Source organism: Dermacentor silvarum, chromosome 4 (assembly GCF_013339745.2).
Source record: "Dermacentor silvarum isolate Dsil-2018 chromosome 4, BIME_Dsil_1.4, whole genome shotgun sequence".
NCBI classification, from domain to species: domain Eukaryota; kingdom Metazoa; phylum Arthropoda; class Arachnida; order Ixodida; family Ixodidae; genus Dermacentor; species Dermacentor silvarum.
In genome coordinates, this window is record NC_051157.2 from 164,592,678 (window position 1) to 164,612,882 (window position 20,205).

Sequence of the window (20,205 nt, forward strand, 5' to 3'; positions counted from 1 at the left end):
ATAGTCAATTTCTTACTTCTAATCCAAAACGCACATTTTACTTAATGCCTTAGAACTGAAAGACCTCCCGCCCCCTAAGGTACGGTTGGAGAAGTCCATCAGTGTAGACCTTTGGGCTTGTTCGTGTAACGTGTTTGCAGATTTTCTGCGCGCAGCGCAACAAACACACGGACGTAGAAGAACGAAGACACACACAGACGCTATTATGTGTCTTCGTTCTTCTTCTACGTCCGTGTGTTTTTTGCGCTACAAGAAGAAAATATGCAAAAAGAGGAGAAGGAGTTCTTCCCAAAAATTCAGCTGGTCCGCACAAAACTGCGGGAGTTCTGTATGATCACATGCAAAGCGACCAAAAGATTTGAACTTTGCTTCAACTGTCGTATTTTTGGGGCAAAAAATATCGTTTTGATTCCATTGTGGGCAGTGGTGTTGAGGCAAGTGTATCAAAAATTCCTCAAATTAAACGAAGAACTAAAGACGAAACAATTAAATGTGCAAATGAAGGGACATTTTTCTTGCTCATGGCGAACTCTCGCAGCGTGTTCCCGAAACTGGATGCCTTGAAAATATTTGTCCATCCATGCGAACCTGATATTATAGCTGCAGAAACATGGCTTTCCAGTGAAATCGCAAATAGTGAACTAGCGCTTGGGTCATTTGTGATTTTCCGCGAGGACCAGGTTGACTGCGATGGAATGAGATGAGACCGCTATGACTGCGATGAGAAACGAATACAACCCGTCACTTGTTGCCACCGATTCTCCCCTTGAAGTTATTTGGGTCTCTTTTAGCTGTCCTCCCCTGAAATACAGCGTGTTTCAACTAAGTCCGGCCGAGTTTTTAAAAATCCAGGCATGAGTTACCAAGTATTAACAACCAAGTGTATGTACTATGAGTTTAGGTAATCAACAATTACTCTATTAACAATAAGTCGATTGAGAAGTGTTCCAAAAATTTTTTCGTGATATTAACAGCTGTGGTTTCAGTTTACCTGGGCTGTAAGGAGAGCACGCGAGAGTGGAAATTTGACAACATGAATATGCGCTTAAGCACAGCGACACTAGCGCTCTCAAACATACCATGAACAAATGATAGATGCTGCTCGCACGAATAGGCCGAAGCACGAATAGGCCGAAGCACGAATAGGCCGTAAACAACGGAGATGGATCGAATACATTGGTCTCGACTTCCACTTTTGTCGTAATATCTTGTCAGTTGAAGCGATGACACAATAAATAACGGATGGCAAATCTTGAAGCTTTGTCAGTATTTTTGCAGTTGACATGCAGCCTAAGAGCGAGGAGGTTTTGACGGTGATTCCAATCTATCGGTGGTCACGGGCGTGGCCATCGCCTATCATTCTTGCTTGCAGCCTATTCCCGCCTTCGGTCAGCGCCGAGTCGATACTTTGCTGGTAGAGGGTTTGAGGGCACTAATGTCACTGCGCCTAAGCGCGTGGTCACGTGGTTAGTATTTTTTTTTATATATCGCGAGCTTTCTTTGCAGCCTTTAAAATTTAAAACCACAGTACCGATAGAAATCATTTGGATTTGGAAATTATTTTGTTTGCAGCTTCTACATTTAAGATTTTGCGTTTGAATCAATGCGCTAAATGGTCCTTAAATGATTATTGTTAATTTTTTACCCAACATCAAAGCGAAAACTACGTTCAGTTGCTCAAGCGGACTGCGAAAATGACTCAGTTGGTTGTATTTTCGTAACTCACACGTGGATTTTCTATGTTTGGCCTGGTTTGGCTGACGCACCTTGTATACTAAATTTGGTGTGCATTATCGTCCGCCTGCCTGCATTCACAATTTCATTTGTCTTTTTAACGAGTCGAGCCGCACTCAGCCACACCATACGCAACTGCCGCCGAAGTCATCGATATTCTAAACCATTCTTTGTGTTTCTAACCTCAAAACAATAAAACATCAGCGTTTCACCTTACTAAATAACATCTACTTCTGCAAACATTGCAGAAATAATAATTTCCGTCCTTCATTCTGCGGTTGGTGATTGTCGTTAATTACTGGTATAATTATGGCGCAGGCAGCCTTCATAAGGTGCGCAAATTTTTAGAGAAAGAGCGAACGATTATTCTAATCGTTAAATGTATTAGTAGTCGCAATAAGCTTTATTTATGAAGAGAGCATGCGACGTCTTTTCCATAAAAAATTTTGGCAGATCCCATGTCACAGTGAACGTCGACAATTATGTTGTTAACATCAAATTAATATAGTGACACACCGCAACACGAAGTGGCAGTCTCGCTGCTAACTACAATACCAATCCATAACACGACACCATATCTCTTGCTCAAGTCACTGCACCGCGATTGAGAGTCCGTAGTATAACTAGTGTCCTGGCTGCAGCATCATTGCAGTGGCCCTCCATCGGGCGGCGGCATTCGATGTCGAGGTGTCTGCAGCGCATGCGGCCCCGTCTATACTGGGTAAGTGGCCAACAATGGGCACATACCAGTGTGATATTTGCAGTGCCGAAGCTGGGAACTTATCCCGTGGCGCATAGCCAATGAAACCAGTAGCCGACTAGGCGAGGCAGCAACCGGAGGCAAATTGTCTATTCGAGCACCTAGCCAATGACTCATGTCGTCTGTACAGCAAGGTCGCAGCCAGCACACACCTAGTGGCCAAATCTAGTAGGCAACCTGGGTCAATTGCTATGTGAAAGGGGTTAGATACATACTGCAGACAGGGAAAAGTTTCCTGGGAAAGCTTACCAAATTAAATATTGTTGAAAACTGTGATCAGATGCTCCTTTTTAACGGAGAAGGAAATGATATTTATACACCGATAGAAACTACTGCAGCTTCTCGGTACACAGTGTCTGGAATCGTACGATTCATGTTGAGTTTGGACTTTCATTTCTCTTTTGCATTATGTCTTGATATGAAATAATGCAGTAATATATTCAATTTCCTCTTTCGATTCATATGAATGAGACCAAATACCCTACATGACAGGAGAGCGTTCGATGTTATGAGTTAACTTTATTTCTTGAAAAATCAAGAGGTACGAGGAGCTTGAATTTAACACCCTTCAACATTCTCCTCCTCTTCACGGCAAAGTATTTTATTTCCGTATTTTTTGCAGGTTGTCTCGATGGTTGATATGTTGTTATAGTGCTGAAAAATATGTAAACATGTCAGTTACAATCACGCATTTTATTTGAATGTGGTGCCGGGATCCTTGGTTCAAATTTTCAGGTTTAAGAAACGCACACTTCAGAACGGACAAGCCCGTCGACACAAGACAAGCGCTGACTCGCAATTATTGCTTGTTTACAGCATACAGTGCACATATAAATTCAGAAGGAAGATTGGCAGACAGCACAGCACATAACAGGCCATGAACGTATTTGCAATCTTGCGTTGCATACGTGCAATGAAATCGCAACATTATTTATTGCAATATTTGTTCGGAACAATTCAGATCTGGCGCTAACATACGACTTCTAATTAATATTTGTATTTAGGTCACGATCAATGACTGCGAAAACGGTACTGGAATTTTAAACATACCTACCAACTCTCCCGAGTTTTACAGCGTAAACTGTTATAGGATCATTCTAATAGCCGTTTCTGGTCGCGATGATGCCGCCGCCACCCCCAAACGTAACCGCTATCGCTGGAAATGCGAAAAAGAAGTACCCACTCTCCGCCGGGATTGAACCCAGGCCCCCTGCGGCGGAGTCGGATACTTTACCACTGAGCCACGCAAGCGCTTGCTTTAAGGGAGAAGAAAAGTTTCCTTTTTACGCGCCCTATAGGCCGGCGCGCAGGCCCAGACGACCCGAGCCTCCGCCAGTATAGTGGCGCCGTCTAGTTAACGTGCCTGCAACCTCGAAGCGCGACGAGATGCGATTCAGACGCGATGCGATTCAGACGAGGTGCGCAATCAACGCTATCCCGATGTCAGATGTGCGCCACGTAATCTGGGTGCCTCTTCGGTACACGTTATGGTGTCTCCTCGCTAGGTACGAACCGCTGCTGCAGAAGCGAATCGTAGAGTTACGTGCGCGGCTACAACCAGGCATCGTCGGGCTCAGCAGACTGCTGTGCAGAGAGCATTGCAAGCCGCAGCTCGCCGTCGACGCCGACGCCGGGCGGACAGTTCAGATCGTTCTCGTCAAAATCCAGGAGAAGACACTTTGTCGCGAAGACCTTGTTTGCGTGGGAACGAAATTGGAGCTACTCTTGCGCTGCTCAACCAGATTACGCTGTGACTGTGCTGCGTGTGCCGCGCAGGCCTGTGACTTTTTTCATAAAGGTTAAAAATTTGCTTACGTGCTAAGATTTTACGAGCGTTGCGTCGCGTTTTCCGAAAAGCAACTTCTGTTTGCGAAACAATATTTAGAGGTGTTGATAGCTGGGGTCACGAAATAATGAAAACGATCTTTGAAAAGTGAAATTATCTCGTATTTGCGTGTCCTTATTGAGGCAGTGCAAGACACCGTACACTTGTGAGGCATGTGCTTTCCAGTCAGTCAAGCACTTTATTGAGGTCTTGAGGAGTTTTAAGCCGTTGGAGATCCCGCGCGGGTAGCACCTCGGGCCGAAACAGTAGACGACGCCCAAGTTGGGACGGGAGCGTGGTGACAATCCGTCAGTTCTTTGGCGCTCTGGACGGCCTTGAGTTGGAGTTTGAGGTCCGGGCTTTTGAGGGCTTCTTCCCATTCGGCTCACTGGAGAGAGGGCCCTTTGGTAACGCGGTACATTCCCACAGCATGTGGGAGAGTGAGCAATAATGTTCTCGGCAGTCTGGGAAATTTGCCGGGATGTCTGAGTTGCAGTAACTTAGTAGGCCTCGTGACGGATACGAGTGCGTTTGCAGCATTCGAAACGCAACCGCCTGCGCGTGTTTGAGTTTGGGGTGCGAGAGTGGGTATTTGATTCCGCCTTTTTGATAGTTTGAGGTGACTTCTTGGTAAGTGAGTAGCGGGTCAATAAACTGAATTTACAGCCCCTCGGAGGCCGTGGGATCGTCGCGGTGGGCAAGTTCTCGCGCGCGGTCGTTGGTTAAAACGCATCGCTTAAAACGACCACCAGCGCTAAAGCAGAACAGATAGCCGTAGCCGTCGCCATGGCATATCCAACATTTACCCATTTCCTCACCGACTCGCGTGCCGCAATTCGGGCCTGCGAAAGCGGCAACGTATCTAAAGAAGTAGCGCGTATACTACTATATAGCGAGCTCAAAAGACAGCAAACGATGACTCTCCTGGTTCCCAGCTTACATGGGGAAAGACATTCACGCGCAGAAACCCAACGTCAATGAAACGGCTTTGAGGAATTTTTATTTTAGTACTGTTCTTGAAGTAGGCACAATCGGCAACAGCAAAGTGGCTCGAAATGTCAATGCGATCACGAGTCAATGTGCTGCTCGTCAGTTGGCTGCTGCCTTTACGCTACGTCTGGTGTTACAAAGCGTGATTGTATGCGAGTTTTTTTTTATTTATTTAAGAACGGAGAAGACATGGAACTCCCACCCTCTACCGGTCGCGGAACATTTATGAATTTTAAATTGCGGTGGAGAGAGAGAGAGAGAGAGAGAAACATTAATTTAGAAAGAGCGGGGAGGCCACCCTGAGCTATAGTTTGCTCTAGCTATATCTATATAGTTTACTTACCCGGAGTCAGGCTTCTGGCGATCATTAAATCGCACTGGTTCTAAGTAAGTAAGAAAGCACTAAAGGAACACATGAACCGATACCAATGTATTTTCGCTTTATGTACGGTTGATTATTCAAAGAAGCATAGGTTGAGCTATGATAAAATAAAAAAAAAAACATGAAGTTATCTGAAATGATCCCGAAGTTAGGATTTTATCTGAGTTCAGCATGGCTCTTCATACACTGGCTGTAAATAGAACAATACTAAAAAGGTGTGCGTTTTTTTCTAATTGAGTCTGTATCACAATAATTTTTATTGAATGATTATTGTTTATGAAGCACAATTATCTTGTAAAAGCGAGATATGGCACTCTAAAAAGACGGACAACGGAAGTGTTTACTTATACTTCTTTTGTCCGTGTTTCTATAGCACAGTACCCCACTCTTACAAGATGAACATCCACCAAATAGTCCAATTTGCCACTCTACTGCAAACACAATTACCCGTAAGGACAACTGAAAGCGGAATAGAATGATCTCAATAGTGGCAGTGTGTTCGGTCTCGCTTATGTAAAAGAGACTCTGTGAATTCTTGCTCGCGCATTTGTAATATTTCTCGAGCCTGATGCTGGTACCGTCTTTATTGCACATGCAAGAAGCACAGGCATAGATTTGATACTGCAACCAGGAGTCACAGATCGTCGAAATCTTCTTTTCCTAGCCGCTAAACTGGTTATCGCCTAAAGCCCCTGAAACGGTCACACTGCAGTGGCGTGCTTTTGTATACCACTGACCGGGTCCCATTTGAAATATCAATTATGCAGTGTCTACGGTATATGTACGCATGGAAGCGAAGCTGCCATAGCCGTCCATGAGTCCTGCAATGACGGCTTTTAAGGAACGGCAGCGCCATCTACATTTTGCAGGATCAAGTTCCCGTGAAAAAAAAATCAACGTTTCCTGTTCGACGCTCCTTGCGCCAAGTCGTCTACTGTGCCAGTTGGCATCCAACCACATAGACAGAGCACACAACAGCACAAATGGAGCGTAAGTAAGCGAGTGTATTCGCCGCAACATCACCTCACAATACAATACGAATACAGCCATCCGTATTTATAGCCCTCATTCTATAATGGAAGGTATTATGCCAGTGAGCCTTGAGAGTTTTGCATGAATTCAGAGCAATGGTTTCACCCAGCTGTCGAACTGAGTACCACATGCATTAGGTCTTAGTACCAACACACATCTGTTATTTCGTTGTTAAGATAAAATGAACCTTACATTGAAATAATTCACAAAAATCATCCTTTAATCTTCACTAACACAGTACTCGTGCAACCTGTAGTTTTTCTCTGGTACTGAATAGGCAGCTAAAACATAACATTTATTGAAAAGGCAGCTAAAATATCCAGACACTGAGTAATATTATAAGGTTCATACTATATTTAAAACCATTACTTTTCATGGCTACGTATAAAATATTTTACGCAGAAAACTTCAGATATCCTCCACAGTGAAGTCATGTGAAGTCACAGGCAAACAGCCTGTGACTTCACATTTTCCTATTCTAATTACATACTCTGTACTTTTTAAAATGTTTCCATTTGTGACGTACTGAACGCCCAATTTTCGGGAACTATCGTTTTGCCTCGAGAGATGTAGTCGCGCTTAAATCGCACGATCATAATTGATGACGCTGCTCATTGGTTTGGAACAACCTTTCTTCCTCGCCTTCGCGACCACGTGAATTGACCTTCCAGTGTCCTTTTGAAAAGTTTATCCACACGACAGAACAAATCCACGTTATTCATGCCAGACGGCACGTAACAGGCTACGTGTCGCTGATTCCTGTTGGCAGTGCCTGGTCCGTAGCACATACGTACGGAAAACGACGAGCTGTTTCTAACATTTCTACTCTGACCGTGGAACAGTACGCATAAAGGTTCTGGCGTTTTCTGTGCTTAATAAGTGCTGCCCTTTCACCGGCGAAGCTATTTCTAAAGGGAAAAAAAGATTACCGGCTATTGACCCTTAAATCAAAGAGAAATGCGTTAGCGTTAGGTTCCTCGTCGTTGAGGTTGGGGATCCATAATGTAAAAAATGTTCAATAAATGAAGTGTTGGTCTGGAGCTCACTCAACACACGTTCTGCCTCTTCGAAGAGTGAAGTGAAGCTGACGCTGGTCGGCGCCGAATATATGTGGCAATGTCTTAGTATAGTAATGCCCGCGTCTTCCAATATACCAGCTCAAGGCTTAGAATGCCCCAAAACCTAAAATTCATCACCCCATATATACTGAACATCGGATATGGGCAGTAACAGCGCTGATACATGAGTACAGTATTGAATGACTGTTGCATGTCAACACCAGCTCAAATTATATTGGCACGTGTGCTCATTTGTTATGCTTCCGGGGACTGCATTTCACCCGCTCACAACGTAATGTTATCGCTCCGCGCAAGACGCGCCGGTATTATTTGGAACTTGCTCGAATGTTATCGTTGATTTTATCTATTGTGTATGCTCTCACCGCACCTTGTTTAATCAGATTGTATGGGCGACACAAATTGTGTAGTACTTTCTGGAAGGCATGCTGGCACTAGTGATTACACCGGAACCTTCAGCCAGTCATCTTAAGAAGCCGACGCGCTTGACCCTCAGAACAGATTTTTGACGATCGCCGACGATTGCTAGTGGCTATCGTTGTGCATGAGTGTTACTTGTTTTAGTGGGCACGAGTTCATCCAATAAAGAGTTAATTTTTTTAATTGGCAGTTTTAACATTGTATTGTTCTTCACTGCCACTACAACGTGACAATAAAGGTAATAATATTCCTACACGCAAACTGTTGTAAAAATAAAAAAATCACCATAATTGTTTCATAACAACACGAAGGCGAGAAACTTCAGCTATATTTCGAATAAAGGGTCAAAATACCAATAGAATAGGGTATTGTTTAAATTTTTTCTCGGGGTTTCAGATGAGGTTTTCTATTTGTCCGTGTTTTCTTGCAAAGTGCTCCTGTGCTGCACAATACTGCACTTTGTTTCTTTGCAAGAAATGTCATGAAACGCAGCTTCTTTTAAGAAACTGGGGAGCATCATCCTACGTACATCTCATATGAGCAGCGAATGAAATATTAACAACTAGACTGTTGAAAGCCGGGTTCTTTCATATATCTTCGTAATTCTGAATGTTAGTCTTACCATTGTTTCCGTAATCTACATAAAGGAGAAAATTCCTTTCAGTCCTACAAGATATGCCTTCGGATGGTCACGGCACACGCTATCCTTGACTGAAGCCCCACCCGCCTAGGGTGAAGACGTCACCTTCTCTTTTGATAAATAAAACTCACCACTACTACTACCTCCTGGTAAAGCGTAAGCTGACATAATTATGCAACTGCTACATTGATGCTCACGGGAAATCAAATATACGCTTTGATCCTTGCTATAGGAATTTATTTGTGGTTCTCGGGCACCGAAGGTAATATTTATCACATAAGTTACCATTCTATGCTGAATCTTTCTTTTTTTCCTGGGATCGAAAACGCAGATATTTGTCTCCCCTACAGCTACATGCGGCCGCGGACGTCAAAGAAGAATCATTATATTCTAGGCTGTTACGTCCCAAAACCACCATATTATTATGAGAGCGCCGTAGTGGGGGACTCATGTTTGAATTCGACCACCTAGGGTTCTTCAATGTGCTTCCAATGCATGGTACAATTGCGTTTTTACTTGTCGCCCCCATCGAAATACAGCCGCCGCGGCCGGGATTTGATCCCGCACCTTCGGGCTTAGCAGCGCTACCCAATAGACAGTACACCACCACGGCGTGTCAGCCTCAGTGGTTCCATGCACTGCAATAGAGCTTAATTTAGCAGATTCAATCTTATACGCAAAAGTTCTTATTTCGCGGCACGGCAACGGTTTTATAACGTTCATAGACAGTTCCGGCTGATTGATGTAGTCACAGCTCTAACCTCTTATAGCCTTAAATATTTTGCCTGAAAAAAATATACGTATAGCAGATAGAAATAGTTGCAATTCCTCTCACACACTTTCATACACCGCGTGAGACTTGTTGGCTCGTTTAAAGACAACAGAAGCGGGCATCTAAAACAGAACAATGCCTTTGTATTCTGTTTTCGCAGTGAACAAGCTCAAACAGGGCACGTGAACCATTATGCATATCGTCTGTAAAATAGTCCTTATTGCAGAGATGGTGACTTCAATTTAAGCGCCCTAATGGATGCAGTTGGGTGAGTTTCTTGAAGTGCTTACCCTCGGTGGAAGCACCATATCCAAATGCTTGTTTGCTGTGTCAGAGATGGCGTTTCTTGCTGGTTGATCACCCACGACGTCAAAACGGGCATTTCTGTAGCTTAGCGTTCCGTTTGAATTTGTGAGTTTAGACTAGGTATGTCGCGAGAGGGCGACAACAGGTTTGAAGAGGTCTACCCATTGTAGTCGTGACTTGAATATTTGAATTGAAACACTATTTTAGCTTAAACTTACACATCCTAATAAATGCTAATAAACAGAATTGCAAATAGATTTCACCAATGAACCAATCCAGACCATTACCCCTTATTAATTTTTTTCACTATTTCAACTGAAAAATTCAACTTACCATGCAAGGAGTTCCTGCTTTGTGATAGGCAAACTCTACTCTATTTTTAGAATCATTGAAGCAGAGATATGTGCAGCCCAGCTGGGGACGTTCACCTGCTTTCTAAAATAAGCAAAAAATTATTTTTCTAATAAGTGCAACTGTACTGCAACTGCCAAATACCTATAACACAACCTACCGTGCTGTTGAAGCATAGCTAAGATGCGCAGAGCGAAGTTGATATTGGCATCAAGAAAAGAATAGAAATAATCAATGGCAGAAATTACCAAAACGGATGCGCAAATGTTAAAACTATCCTTGTGCTACTTTATTCGAAAGTTCGATCGTTTCATATTTCGTTGTATCTAGTATCCATTCGCACGTTTGTAAAAATAGTAGAGAGATTGAAAAAATACAGCGAATATAAGCCGCTTTTTTATAGTGGAACATAATAGATTTACATTTAGGTCAGCTTGACTAGGCCGTAATGGCACGCAAAATTCAAGCGCTGGATAAATTCGTGCCTGATGTGTACTTCTTCTGATTCAAGTGGAGAGATCATTCTGTTCTTCCCTTTTAAAGTTTGCCTGTATTTGTTTGCAGGCAATCATTCGATTCGATGAATTATTCCTAATATGATCTCTGTGATTTCCAGACCATGACCAATCGAGCAGCATCAGGCGTGACGGGCTGGCGCTCTCTAAACGTTGCCCTAAAGCACGCATTTGCCCTAAAGCACGCCCTAAAGCACGCTCTAAACGTGACCCTAAAGCACGCATTGTGCCTAAATTTCGGCAAGTTGTGCTAATAATGCGCTCTTTCGTTATACCTGCTGGCACAAGGCGACTCTCTCGTAACGTTCACTTATGTACGAACGTGTCTTTCTTTACTGCTTGTACAAATCACGGAATTTGAGCACGAGCAGGCTAGTCATCCGTTTTCCTTGTTAGCATTTGGCAGTCCCCATACAAAAGCTCATACAAAATGAGCTCTCTGGATATTTCCATTTGGCTCGTTTACTTTCTACCGTTGCAGCCCACCGGAGTATATCTTGAAGCAGTGCGAAGAAGACAAGGACAAGAATCGAAAACAAACAGAACAGGAAGAGCGCTGTCCTGTTGTAGATGTTCCTGTTGTGTTTGTGTTCGATTCTTGTCCTGGTCTTCTTCGTGCTGCTTCAAGTTATACTCCAAATGAACGAACTCGCCCAAATCAAGTTGTTAGACCATCGGACGTACCTGCAGCGGCCCCAATTACATGAATTGCCTGAAGCACCAGCACCGGTCTGACAGGGACGTGACAGGGACTATTAACACAATATAGCCGCCAAACTTTTATTATCAAATACCATGGGAGAAAATGGCAATGCCCAAAAGCCATGTACAATTTCGGGTACCTTTTTTTTAAGTCAACCGAATAATGCTTTCTCGAGCGTCACATGTCCATGAAATGTTGGCCACCGTCCCACTGACGGCATTCTTTCTTTGTAAGGTGTCGTAGACATGCCCCACCCCACGCTGAAACCTAGACGCCTTAGTTTCCGACGCTCACGCTGCGCCGTCGCCTGGATTCCTCAATTATGTTTTCATTAGGTTTTAACCCATAAACCTTGTATACCTATTGGTTGGTAACAACTTTATCGAGGTCCTGCAGAACTTTTTCCGACGGGGCCTTAGGTCGCCCACGTGGGGACGACGAGGTATTGCCTCGCCGCCGCCTCGCGGGCCTGCTGGATGGCCCAGAGTTGATCGCCGAGGCTGGGGCTGCGCAAGGCAGCGGCCCACCGCGGAGGAATACCTATTCCCGCGAATATTTATCGATGAAGAAATATTGGAAATTCACTCACAGGACCCCTGACTCGGGCACATCATAGGCTTTGTAGTTTATTCTGCAAGTTCTAGGTGAGCGTCGAGGAAGCGTTCGACAGCCAGATATATATATATATATATATATATATATATATATATTCAGAAACTGATTTCGGGTCTATATGGTCCTACAATAGGGGATTTCTCCCAGTGCCTTGTTTATCCTCCATACGCAAGATTCTTTCTCTGTTTTGTAGATTTCTAGTGTAGATATGCCGCGGCCGAGTCACTGGTGCTGATGGACACCATGCATGAAACAAGCTTATTTGTACACATGTGAACTCTCCGTGCAATGTTCCTCTGAGCAACCTGTGAAATAAGCTATAGGTGGGTTCACGTTGGCGCCACTAACCCCAGCCCCCTTCATATAAGCGTGTAAGAGTTTTGGGGACTGTGTTTGTCCACGTCATTGCGGCGCCATACGCAGCCGGCTGTGGGCATAGGGGCCGCATCGCGGCGAAGTCGCTTTGGAACTTCGCGAGCGCATGCAGATGCTTTCCCTCTCGCTTTACTCCGACGGCGCCGTAGAGCATGGGAACCATAAAACACTTGCTGCTGTCCACCCCCAAGCAGACCAGGGGCTCACGCGATTGGTATGTTTGGGCGAGAACTCGCGTCCCCTCTCTCCTGGCGGCTCGAGCCGACAGGGGAGCGGTAACACGCGAAGAAGCTGTGAGATGGCGAAACGGTGCGCACTGAATTTCGATTCTCCCGGTAACCCTTTTAGTTGGCCGGCCTTGCCGAAGGTTCTCGACCTGAAGATGGGGCATACTGATTCGCTGCTCCTGTTCTGGAGGCTACGCCAAAGAGACGCAGCTCACGTCTGATGCGCGGCCGTACTGTGGCGGATCGCCCGCGGAGGCTATACTTATCTGAAGGAACGGCGCCCGCGTAACACAGTCCTAGGAGCCATCCCCCCGTATAGCGGCGTGTTACACCGTTCTCTGATTCTATTGTGCCGATCTTGATTTGCGGGAGCTTCGAATCATGCGCACCGCGCCAATAGGGTGAAATAAACAACGCCAAGGTAGTCGTCTTATAAACGCCTTCCTTGTACTCTGGGCCTTCTCCTTGCGGCGTTTTGTCTCCCTCCAAGTAGAGACCGAACGAGCATCCGCTTCGGGCACACGCAACACACGCGGTGGAGCGGATCGTCCCCCTGTGGGACTCGGATTCTTGGACCCGCGCGACCACAGAGTCTAACTTATAGTCTCATTAAGAGGCTGACACATAACCACGATATTTTTGTAGTGAAGCATGCAGTTATGGTATCCGTTGGTATCCATTATGTAACCCTAATGGTCCACCGGTTATCTATCCTAGGCCATGTAATGCGTAGCATGGATAACCGGTGGACCATTAGGGTTACAGAATGGATACCAAGAGAAGGGAAGCGCAGTCGAGGACGGCAGAAAACCAGGCGGGATGATGAAGTTAGGAAATTTGCAGGCGCAAGTTGGAATACGCTAGCGCAAGACAGGGGTAATTGGAGATCGCAGGGAGAGGCCTTCGTCCTGCAGTAGACTTAAATATAGGCTGATGATGATGCAGTTACGCGGCTGATTGTGGGGTGCATTTTTTCTTGCACTGCACAAGAATCTCCGAGCTCCCATTCATTATGACTGCATGTGCCCGGCCTTGGAAATGAAACCTCGAATTCGCGAAGTTTTAGACAGTCTCGCCCGGCATATAGGCCTTGGTACGTTTCCTCCTGCAAGCGGGGTGGGTTTAGCTGGTAAAGCGGGTGTTCTGGCGAAGAGACAAATATTCTCGGGAAATCTACGCGACTAGCGAAATATGTATGTGACCAACTTTTTGCAGCGTAGATGAACTCGCCATTTTGAGCTGCGTAGCATGAAATGTGTAGCATTTGACAGGAGTTGCGTGAGAAAAAAAATGGATAGCTTTCACTAGTGGTGCAAGGCTGGAGTAAACAGCGGGGCTGGTGATCGACCTAGCTTTTCTTCAAGGTTTTGCTAGGCTTCGCTAGGTTTTGCTCAGAAATGCTAAGTTCTGCTAGGCACGGTATTCCGAATCGGCTCGCCGCCGCTGCGCAGATTCTCGCTTGGCCGCGCGACGTGCTTCAAGATGAGGGGCTTCTTCTTCGGCTGTCCGGTTCTTCTTTGGTCGTCTCATGTCATGGGTACATGTACTCGCCACAGAGTCAATGAGAGTTCTGCCGCCGTCACGGCGGGTCCAAGCTTTATCTCCCCGGTGACGTCATGGCCAATCTGCACCTCCACACTTTAGGGACGTGGCTGGTCAAATTCTGCTGAGCCGACGCCAGAGGCACCTGCTGCAGTCACGGACACCACGCGTGTTCCGCGCGAACGCGGGGACACGGGGAAACGTGGGTGGCATCGGCAGCAGCTTTACGCGTTGCCTCGTTGGTGCTGCTACAATTTCTCTCTCGCTCTCAATTTCTCTTTCCCTCTCGCGTGCATGCTCTCCTTCCCTCTCTTTTACGTCCCATGCAAATGCAACATGTGCACGGCACCGACAGGAGGCGAAGCACATGCAGCTCCGCTAGGTGATTGCAAGGCAACCGAGGTGACTCATCACTCAGCGTTGTTTTGCGGCTCGCACCACAACTTACGGCGGGCTTTAACAGATCCGCTGTTAAAAAATGGCGGCATATCTACTTGCTTCGCTGCAAATGACGTCGAAAGACGATAGTCTTCTGCCGCCCCTGATACGTAACCCACTCTATTCTCTCGGCTCCCACACTCGCCCTCTCCCCCTCCCCTCTCACTCCTCCCATGATAAATGCAATGTAGGTTTTGCTGAATTCAAATCAAATTTCCCGCGTTCTCCCTGCTCTTGCGCCATTTGTTGGGACCTTTTATTACTGTTGGCTTAAAGCCGGCTACAGAGTCGCGGCTTCAGTCGGCTTTTATTTAACGCGTAGAGTCTCTTCGGCACCATTTTTAACGCGTTGATTTTTCATTTACTAAGGTAAAATCCAGTCCAAATAAGTGTATTACTAATTAAATGAACGTTCCCAAATCAAGGTATAGTACATATATTTTGCCTCAAATTGGCCTGAGGTTTGCTTTGCGCTGTCTAATGTGAATGTGTATGAACCCGTGCCACCAGCGCTAGCAGTTTGGTTGGTTTTGGCCGGGTGGTTGAATCGAGTGACCGATAGGCAGACAAAGTTTTTCGCGTTTAGGAAGCCCAAGAAAGACTAAAAAAAATGTCACAGTTTCGCCCTAAGGGCGAAGCAATGAATGCGATAGCAACACAGCAATGTCATACGAAGTAAGGTGAGCGGCTTTGGTAGCAATATGAATTGTAGTAAACATGAGCTGATTAAGTAAGGAGGTGTGCTGCGGCGTAAGTAGACCGACATGACGAGAGACTCGATGACCACGAGAAGGCGCGTGTGAAACGGTGGTGTTGATGAGAAGCGCTTCCCGTGGGCAGCGCGTGCGAAGGGACACATCTGTAGCGCTGCACTACCGATCCGGGCAGCATTGCATGTGTAGCGTGCGTTGGAAAATGTGGCCCGACTATTACTAACTGAATGAACAAGCGTGGTGTGAGCGCGCACAAACAAACATGAATAGCTCACACTGAATGACTGCAGACAACGACCGTCAAAACTCTGGCAGCAAGCGGATACGCCGCAGCGGCGAACGTACGTGCGGTCTATCGCTTCAACGGAAACTGAGCGCGTAAAGGTCAGAGCCGTGTGGAGATAAGAGACGGTGCGAGCGAGCGATGATCGCGGTTGTTGGCAGCGTAGAAGTGCGCCCCCCCCCCCCCCCCCCCGCTCCCTCCGGCGCTGGCTTACCGCTTCCTTGCTTGCGCGTGGGAGAGATAAGAGACTGTGCGGACGAGCGACGAGCGCGGTTGTTGGGAGAGAAGGGCCCCCCCCCCCCCCCCCCTGATTCCTCCGGCGCTGGCTTTCCGCTTCCTTGCTTGCGCGTGGGAGATTGAGTGCGTTCGCTCTCCGTGATAGCGCGCGTCCCCGCACGCTTCCGCTGGGGCATACGGCGCGCGGCGAAGATTTTATCTATACGGAACCTCACGGCGACGCCGACGGCGACGGCGACGGCGACGGCGACGCCGACGGCAGAAATCCGGTTGAAGTGTCCATATAATTGCTATCGCAATAAAAATGACTAAAAGAACACCTCTGATGGCAATTGCACATAGCGTCTGGTATGCCCATATCGTCGTGTTCAGTGGCTGCTGCCGTGCGCTTATGAGTGTGGCCTTATGACCGTGGTTAGTCATCACTGAACATATTGCGCCACCACAAGCGCTCGTCCTCGAATACATTCACCATCAGATCTTACTTTATCGCATAAAAATATCAAAGCGAGAAGTGGTAAGGTGAGTGCGCAACTGCTGCACTTTTGAGCTATTTGCCGCATAAGCTTTTTCATGTGTAGAACGTGTGTTTCGAATAAAAAGCGCTCGTAATATCATCTTTCATCCGTTGACGACAATGTGCTTACGGGCGCGTTTGAAGGATCAAGTCCGTACGCTTGCACGCATGAAAACGCCAGCGCGTTGAACAGAGTAATTGACACAGAATTTTTGCACACACAAATTTGCGATGAAAAAATCATCTCCGCACCTCACAGATAGCTGTCGCCTAATGTGTACCTTGTGTAATTGTCAGCACATTTGCCACACTTTGTTGGGATGTGCAAAGGTGACAAAAGGACCATCACAAGTTGAGGGTCAGACACCCATTTTTTTAATAAGGCAACGACACAGCACAGGAATGGCAGGATGCAGAAATAATATAAATACGACTTGTCGACTATGGCAACTGAAGAGCAATGAAAACACAAGCGATTCCTATGGCTCACTACCAGTGTCCTTGTGCACCTTCAAGCGTGCATCATCCTCTAGCACTCAAAATCGAAAGGTTAACAATTATCTCACAGTTCATCAGCAGCGGCGCGGGTACGGATCGGGACAGAAGAGATCGCCCAGTTTAAGGCCGAGTTGAGGGCGAGTCGAAATGTCGGTAGCGCCCGCCATGAGTTACCTCCAGTAGGCAGCCCCACCGGTGGTCAGTGCCTGACCAGTGCCGTGCCCCCCGCCCCCTCTCTCCTCATCTTCCCTTTAAGATGCCTTCAACCTGTGGTTGGTCCGGGAAACGAAGGCCTAACCAGCAGGAACAGTGCCTGGATCGAGAAAGACACCCTGGTTTTTCAAGCACCGCGCCGGTCCGCACTGGTGTTGCGTCTTCTGCATCCGTATTCCTTTTCACAACCTGCCGACGTCCGCCTCACAGCCGATATTTGCCCGTCTGCTTCGGTATTTTTTCTTGAGCGGGCCACCCGACTTCGGCGCCCTGCTGGTAAGTTCTGCCGTCGCCTCCTTTCATTCGCCGCCAGGTCGGCGCTCTACAGCAAGATTTGGACGTTAGTCTTGGTGTTACAGCACACTCATTACAAACTCATTATGCCTTCAAACGAAGTATGGATGCAAATATCACCGTGCAAAAAAATCTAGAGGAAAGCGCGCGAGCGTGTTGAAACATGAAAGGCAGCAACCACATTCAGAAGCGTCGGTAGCAGCAACGTCCAGTGGGAACGCCTCGGCATCGGGCTACGCGCGTACGTCTTCGACGATTAAAGGCTTCGCTGTCTCTCAATTTGCAGTTGAAAAAGTAGCCTTCCCGTGGGTGCCTCGAAACGTCGGACACGTTTCGCGTAGGTTTCATGGTTGCTTTGGCGTTTCGTTGGGTTGCGTTGAAATTCTGGTCCTTAAGGGACACTACAGCGAAACACTGAATCCGGTTATACGGATTGTGCGCCAAATCACCAATTCACTGTGACGTCACATATTTCAAAATATTCCTTCGGATTTAGGCCGTGTTGGCTCAGCAAAAGTTCCCGAAACTCGACATGATCAATCCTTGGCTCGTTTAGATCACAATGTAGATTGTCTTTACCGATAAATAATTATGTAAGCCCTACAAGACGCTGCAAGACAGCGAGCTGGCGCGCGAACTTCAAGGAGGCGTCGCCACCGTAATGGCACATGACGGGTGGCTTTTTCTGGCTTATTGAGCTTTTTCTGGTTTACCAAGCGTCTTATCGTGGTAAAAGTGTGGTTTTTGATAGCGTACAAGAGCAGTTTGCCGATACACAGGAAAATATTTTTTTTTCTATTTTGTGTCCTTTTAAAGATAAGCAAACATTCGCGCCCAGCAGCATAAGATCTCCACGTCACTTTCATTTCGGGATGTGACATCATAATTTTACCTCGAAGCATTCTTTGCGAACTTCAGTCGCTTTTAGCGTATCTATCTATCTATCTATCTATCTATCTATCTATCTATCTATCTATCTATCTGTCTATCTATTCATCTACGCCGGCGGGGCAGTTGATGCCTACCAACTGCCAGCGTGGTCGCAGCAACGTCGTCCTTCGAGCTCTGCTATCCGACTCTCGCCTCGGAATCTCGCGCACTACCTTCGCCGAGCCAGATGGCGCGCGTAAGAACATCCCAGTATTCTGACTGCGGAATACCGGATGGTGGTTCACTCCGCGCGAACAGCGATTAAAAGGCAAGGCCCCCCTCCTCCCCTCGCGCACGCCAATCGACATCTCATGCTCCCGACGAAGTTCTTGGGAGACCGCTGCTTCGTGCAGAAATGCCTCAACTCAGTCATTGCGTTCCTCAAAAGTTGAGGTTCCTGCCCCTGAATGCAAAATCACGGTATTCCGTGATGAATTTGATGATGCGCAAGTAGCAAGGCAACTGCTTTAAGTGAATATAACAAAATTGAATTACGTTAAAATGTTTCTTTAAGGTCGTAATAGCTAATCTTTTAACAAACGTCACCAACATGTTATTAATGTACTTTCAGGGTTGTTATCAAAATTGTGCCCTCCAAAGCGCATAAGCGCCTTTACAAGCATCATATGCGTAGCTAAAATAGCATATTTCTCCACTTCTACTAAGGCTACTGGGAGTTCAATTTTGAAGGTCCTGCATATACACCAGAGTAATCAAGTAAAAACAGTCAACACCACGCGCTAAAACACACACACACATATGTACATATATATATCTTACCTGTTCCGGAGGTGGCGCTCCTGTGCATCCAAGTGGTACATGTGGCAGAATACACCTGCCATTAAGACAAGTTCCCGCTCTGTTGGCATATTCATTGTCATATCCGACGGCTAACACCTAAAGTGGTGTCACATGAAAAGTTAAAAATAAATTATTGTACGGTGTTATGTATTCCGAAGCTTCGTAAGCGGCTATGAGGGACGCTGTGGTGGAACACTCCTGGCTGATTTCGACAACCTAAGTTGTCTGACTTGCACGAAATGCAAGGTACACAATCGTACCTACAATACGCACGTCTCAGAAAGCGGACGCTGCGGACGGTAATTGAGCCTTCAATCTTTTGCGCAGCAGCACAACGCTTCATCAAACATATTCAATAAATGTTTGTATCCAACCATCATGTTCATCTAGAAAACGACACAAATGGACACATTTCGTATTAGTTACACACTTTTGTCAAAAACCGACGAAGCTGAAACTAGTTGTTGTAGGAGAGAGAGAGATAAATTTATTGATCACCAGCAGTTTAGTCGGCTGGGCCTAGGCCTCTCAAGATGGGACGTCGTCTTCGTACCTCTTCGTCGCTTTCCAGGCATGCTGGGTAGCCCAGAGTTGATCGTCGAGATGGGAGCTGCGCAGGGCAGCGTGCCATCTCGACGAGAGGGTCACGGGATTAAGGTCTGGGTATCGATGTTTGCACTCCCATAGCATGTGGGGGAGTGTTGTTGATTGAGTTTTACAGATCTGGCACGTGTGGCTTGGGTAGATGTCGGTGTTTTTTTTTAAACCAAGGACACTCAAATAGCAATGAGGGAGGCCCAGTAGCTCTTAGTCCCCGAAACGCCGGGGTCTCTCAAGAGCTATAACATTCTGTTGGTTATAGGTATATTCAATTAACATGTATTTTTAAATAATTTATCCACTCAACAGTCAGATCTTTTGTAAGAGTTCTGATTTGGTCCTAAGTACGTCTAAGATCCGTTTCCTGTCACGTCACAGAAGCGAGAGCATTGTCGTACTTGTCAGAGAGCAGCTTC

General features: G+C 46.3%; 1 protein-coding gene and 1 long non-coding RNA gene across 2 annotated transcripts in view; one reads left to right on the forward strand and one right to left on the reverse strand.

Annotated features, from left to right (window-relative positions):
* Positions 1 to 20,205, forward strand: part of LOC119450762 (venom metalloproteinase antarease-like TtrivMP_A) — a 689,114-nt gene that overhangs the window by 253,141 nt on the left and 415,768 nt on the right. The gene's annotated exons all lie outside the window — the stretch shown is intronic.
* Positions 3,002 to 19,285, reverse strand: LOC125944830 (uncharacterized). The gene is made up of 3 exons (XR_007466537.1): positions 19,169 to 19,285; positions 10,271 to 10,372; positions 3,002 to 3,148 (listed from the first exon to the last, which is right to left on the reverse strand). It is a non-coding gene; the product is annotated as an uncharacterized LOC125944830 (long non-coding RNA).